Genomic DNA, 6,000 nt, shown 5'->3' with positions numbered 1-6,000 from the left:
CGGCGCGCATCCGGGCCGGCCCGCGCTCTCGGGTCGGGGAAGGGGGCTCGCGCTCCGGCAGGAAGTCCCGCGGCCGCTGACTTTATAAAGGCCGAGCTACCCGCGGGCGGGCGGGCGTGTTTACCAGAGGGAGGGAAGGAGCCCGAGCTCCCCCCGCCGCCGCCGCCACCACCGTGGGAGGAGACGGGACACGGGCGGCGCGGGGGCGGGGAGCGGCCGGGGGGGAGACGGATGCCGCGCAGAGGAGAGGGACGGGGAAGGGCAAAGGGGGGAAGGGCGCGAGAGAGGGGCGGAAGGCAGCAGCCGCGGCTCTCGGGACCTCAGTGCCCACATCTGTGCAATGGGGCCCCGGGTTCCTGCGCGCCCGCAGGTCCGTTCAAACTCCGACAAGAGTGTTGCTCCAAACTAAGAAAGCGCAGCCGAGGGGGCCGAGGGGAAGAGGGGGACCCCCTCGGAGGAAAGGGAGGGAGGGACGCGCTTGGAGAGACGCGACCGCGTGCCGCGGACTCCACGGGCTCGGGGGAGCTAGCGGGTTTTTCTTGGGGAATCGGAGAGTATCGGTGGGAGCCGGCCGGCGGGGCTCCGGGCTGACCCTCAGGCGGGGACCCCCTAACCACACCCGCCGCTCACCTCTGGTGGGGGGGCAAACGCGTCTCCCGCGACCGCGGACGCCCCCAGGAGCGCGGAGCCTTTGCGGCGCGTCCACACTCTGCGCCCGTGGTCGCACGGGCCCAGCTTGGAACCGCACGGGCAGTCGGACTTCTCTGCGCGCCGGGCCCCCGCCGCCTGGGGGACTCAGCGCCGCACTCTGGTGCCTCCTCTGCCCCCTCGGAAGAAGTCAGGGAGCGAGGAACCCGCTGGGCACCTCCGACCCGCGAGACAGGGCATAGGCGGAGCAGATTCACGGAGTGAATCCTTGTTTTTACATCCGTCCCGGGCTGCGCCCTGAGGTAGGGGCGGGGGCTCCCTTCCCTTCCCTTCTCCTCCCCCTAGGTCTAGTTTCACGCGCACGTGACTCCCCCTCTGGTCCTCAGATACTCCCCCGAAGCACACGCCCCAGCACCTAGAATTTCCACTCCCACCCCCGCCCTCTCCCTCGGGTCCCTCAGACGAATTGGGCAGCGCCCTCCGTTATCCTTGGTCAAAACAGAGAAGGACTCAGCTGGAACAGACTGGCCGCGATGCAGGGCCGGCTTGGGTGGGGTTTTGAACTGTGCAGTTGGGAGTAGTGTTTTCTGAGAACCAAAATGACACGGTTTCCTTAGAGTTAGTCAGCTGGAGTTCTGCATCTGGACTTTGAAAGGGACTGGCCTGGGTTAACTTGGGCCAGTTGCTTAAACTCCCCGAGCCTCGGTTTCCTTCTTTGTAAATTTGGTAAAGGAGGCTAGGAAGTGAAGGATGGAATTGGAGGTAATGATGTAGGAGCTCAGCATGGAGTACCTACAGTCAGTGTTGATTGTTGTCACTGCTATCGCAATTATAATTTAGGAAGACAGGGAACAGGATGCTTCCAGACACTTGATTCTCTCGACCTCCCTGAGCCTCAGTTTCCTCTTCTGTAAAGTAGAGGGAAGGTGTGGATTAATGAGATGAGGCAAAGGCCAGTCAATACGGATGTGAGCTTAATACAGCGTGTTGAGAGTGACAGTGGTGATTTACACAAAGCTCGGTGGCCATGTGAGTGACCGGCCAGGAAGACCTCAAGACCAGGATCCCTAAACGGTCAAGCCACCAAGCCAGGAGAGGAACTCACATTCGCTGAGTGGCTACTAAACGCTGGGCACTTTGCAAACAAAAACCATTCAATCCTCAAGACTTTATGGTCTCGTTTCAACCCCACAGCTCTTCACACTCGGGGAGAAGGCTGGCGGCGGGAACACGGTGGGTGGAGGCAAGATGTGAAGGCAGGTCTTCTGGCTTTTAAGTGTGGCCCTGTCCATTCCTCCAGGCCAGCGGCAACAGCAAGAGTAAATGCCGAGCAGTGAGAAGGGCACAAGGAGTTCCCTTCTGGCTGGAGCACCGTGTCAGGCTCTGATGGTTTCACCTCTTAAAATTCATTACCGGCTCTCAGAACTTCCAGATCAAGGTCAAAACTCCTTAGCTTAATTAACACAAGGGGCCCTCGAAGAAGGGCCCCAACCTGAGACAGTCATGGTCCCTTTGAGAATACAGTATACAATGTTATGAGCCCACTCCCTGTGAAAATGCAGGTGTGAGCATGAACACATACATTCAGATTTCAGGGCTGTATGGACCCCCACCATGGGCTTTAGGGGTCCATGGGCCCCCATGACTTTAATGCTCGCCCTTCATCCCCAACGCATGTCCATGTTTTCCCCTCATGGACTGTCAGCTCGGGGAGAATGAGGGCCTGGCCCGTCGTGTTCACTGCTGTATCCCCGGCACCCAGAACAGCACCTGCCACCTAAGAGGCACTCAGCGAGCACCTGTGGAAGGAAGTGTGAGGCCAGCTGGCATTGCCCCGGCTTGCCTTTGCACCTGCTGCTCCTTCTTGTGGGCATGACAGAGTCCCTTCTTCGTTTCCAATGTACTCGTCCTTCACCACTCACCTCGAGTTTTACCTTTTTCTGAAAGCTGTCTGGTCTCCGAGGCTGGGGCGGGGGCCCTGCGCACGTAATCCCCTCCAAACAGTAGTCTAACCTCCGCTGAAGCCCTCACACTGACCGAGGCTCATTGGTTTAGCTGTTCTGCCTCCTCCCCACAAGCTAAAGATTTCTTGGGGGCAAGAGCCACGTGGTAGGTGTATGCCTCCCCCTATCCCAGCACCTGGCATGTAAGGAGCCCCTGGTTAAACACGGAGGATGGGAGGGGAAATGAAGCCGAAAAAGTAAGCTGAGGTCAAGTCTGCAATGACCTCTGCGAGGCCAACGAGGTCGTGGGATGGGCGGCAGGAACTCCAGGTTGCATCTTCTTATTGGTTTTTTTTTTGTTGTTTTTTTTTTAAGGATGGTGATTAAATGTGTGAGTTTGTGTTCTTAATAAATGGAGAAGGATATACTGGAACGGAGAGAACTTACAACAGCTGAGAGACCTTAAAGTCACGGTAATAGTTCAGATTTTTTAAAAGATAGAAAGGGAGGCACCTGGGTGGCTCAGTCGGTTGAACTTCCGGCTTCGGCTCAGGTCATATCTCACGGTTCGTGGGTTCAAGCCCCGCGACGGGCTCTGTGCTGACAGCTCAGAGCCTGGAGCCTTTTGTGTCTCCCTCTCTCTCTGACCCTCCCCTGTTCACGCTGTCTCTCTCTCTCTCAAAAATAAATAAAACATTTTTTAAAAAAAAGATAGAAGGGAAAAGAGCGAAGACACACTGCCATATCAGAACTGGTAGGATTTCTCAGCCCCGTCCCTGTCCCCCAAAAGTAACCCCTTGCTGGACTCCGTTTCCCTGACACCACCCAGATCACATGGGACCCCCTGCCGCCGCCAGCTGCAGCCTGCTTCACTGCTGAGCGCACCGAGTACCAGCTTCGGAGTCACGCTCCTAGGCTGGGAAGTGCTGGACGTGACAGTATCCAGTTCCCTGTGGAAGACACGACTTCTTCTGTCCAATAAGTAGTTATTGTAAACTTTCGCACGAGGAATGTAAATAAAATGGTGCAGCTGCTTCAGAAAAACAGTTTGGCAGCTCCCGGCATAGTTAGCATAGAGCTACCACGTGACCAGCAATTCCACGTTTAGGAATATGCCCAAGAGAACCAAGAGCATCCACAGCCGCAGACATTCGGACACAAATGTTCACAGCAGCATCGTTCCGGAGAGCCAGGAAGTGCGAACAACCCAGTGGTCCATCAATTGATGGGTCAACAAAATGTGTGTGTACTAATACACAACGTAGTCATATTTGGTCATAAGGAATGACGTACCTATTGGTGCTGCTAACACATGGAAGACGCTTGTAAACATGCTCTGTGCAAGAAGCCAGACACAGAAGGCCACAGACTGTATGCCTGCGCTTACATGAAATACCCGGATTAGACAGAACCACTGAGATTAGACAGGAGTAGATGAGTGTGGTTGCCAGGAGCTGGGGGAGAGAAAGGTGGGAAGTGATTGCTCATGAGTATGCATTTTCTTGGGGCACTGAAAATGTGCAATTAGATAGTAGAGATGGTTGTACAACTTTGTCAATATACTAACCTACACTGAATTTTACACGTTGAAATATTTTTAAGATAACTTAAAAAAATTGGGGGCCTTTGGATGGCTCAGTTGGTTAAGTGTTCGACTCTGGCTCAGGTCATGATGTCACAGTTTGTGAGTTCGAGCCCAGCATGGGCTCTGTGCTGAGAGCTCAGAGCCTGGAGCCTGTTTCAGATTCTGTGTCTCCCTCTCTCTCTGCCCCTCCCCTACTCATGCTCTGTCTCTCAAAAATGAATAAAGGTTAAAAAAAATTTTTTAATTTAATCTGAAAAAAAAAAGGCACCTGGCAGACTCAGTTGGTGGAGCATGTGACTCTTGATCTTGAGATTTTAAGTTGCAGCCCCATTGCGTGTAGAGATTACTTAAAAATAAAATCTTAAGGGCACCTGGGTGGCTCAGTCTGTTGAGCATCCGACTTAAGCTCAGGTCATGATCTCACAGTTTGTGGGTTCAAGCCCTGTGTTGGGCTGTGCTGACAGCTCAGACCCTGGAGCCTGCTTCGATTCTGTGTCTCCCTCTGTCTCTGGCTGTTCCCCGCTCACACTCTGTCTCTCTCTCTCTCCCTCAAAAATAAATAAACATTAAAAAAATCTTTTTTAATCGTTAAAATAGTTAAGTGCTCAATAATGACCATAAATGAGCTTCCTCTTCCCTAACTTGCTCCTGCTCCCTTGTTGCCTATGTGGGTAAAAGCGCTACCCTCTGCCTACTCACTGAAGCTGCAGAGCTGGAATCACCAGACTCTGCTCCTGGCCTTCCTTCCATGTCCAACCTTCTAGAGAGCGGGTGGGCCCCGCCCCTCATCCCCATCCACTGTCATCCCAGAGCCCCGGCTGTCAGCAGCTGCCTCCTCAACACTGGCAGCTCTTTCAGCCCGGCCTTTCTTGCTCTCTCTCTCTTTTTTTTTAAGAGTTTATTTTTAAGTAATCTCTATACCCAACGTGGGGTTCAAACTCACAGCCCCCAGATCAAGAGTTGCATGCCACACCGACGGAGCCAGCCAGGCACTCCTCTCAACCTGACCTCTCTGAGGCCACCTGTGCACATGACCCCACCACCCAACCAGAACCCTCTAGGGGAAACCCAGATTTGGGGGCACCTGGGTGGCTCAGTCGGTTAAGTGTCCGACTCTGGGTCAGCTCATGATCTTGTGGCTCGTGAGTTCAAGCCCCGTGTCGGGCTCTGTGCTGACAGCTTGGAGCCTGGAACCTGCTTCGGATTCTGTGTCTCTATCTTTTTCTGTCCCTTCCTCCTCCCTCTCTCAAAAACAAATAAACATTAAAAAAAGAAAGAAAGAAAGAAACACATATTTGATCAGACCACTCCCCTTGCAAAGTTTCCCATGACCCTTGGGCAAATATACAAACTCCCACCAACACCCTCAAGTCCATCCAGGCCCCACGTGCTACCCCAACCTCCCTTCTGGCCTCTCTCGTCTCTGTGCTTTCACCATGGTGACCTTTGTGCCCATGACTACCCCCATGTTTTCCCACCTCAAGGTTCTCCAGGGCCTGGAACATTCCCCTGCCCTGGCCTATCTAATCCTTCAGTTTATGATTTCATGGTCACTTCCTTGGGGAAGGCACCCCTTGCCTGATTCCAACAATAAATTCTGCCGCTCTGTGATCTGTATAACATCTGCACTTCCTTTTGATGAAACTCATCAAGTTGTGTCTGTTTTGTCCGGTGGACTGTATGTGCCAAGGGGCAGGGATCCGTGCCCACCTTCCTCACCACCGCCCTCCTGCCACTTAACATGGAACATGCCCTCCCCGCCCCCCGGCAAATTCCTACTCATTCTTCAAACCTCACTTACCCAACACGTTCTGGGAGACAGCC

Source organism: Suricata suricatta, chromosome 11 (genome assembly GCF_006229205.1).
Source record: "Suricata suricatta isolate VVHF042 chromosome 11, meerkat_22Aug2017_6uvM2_HiC, whole genome shotgun sequence".
In the NCBI taxonomy this organism is placed as follows: domain Eukaryota; kingdom Metazoa; phylum Chordata; class Mammalia; order Carnivora; family Herpestidae; genus Suricata; species Suricata suricatta.
This window is presented reverse-complemented; position numbering follows the sequence as displayed.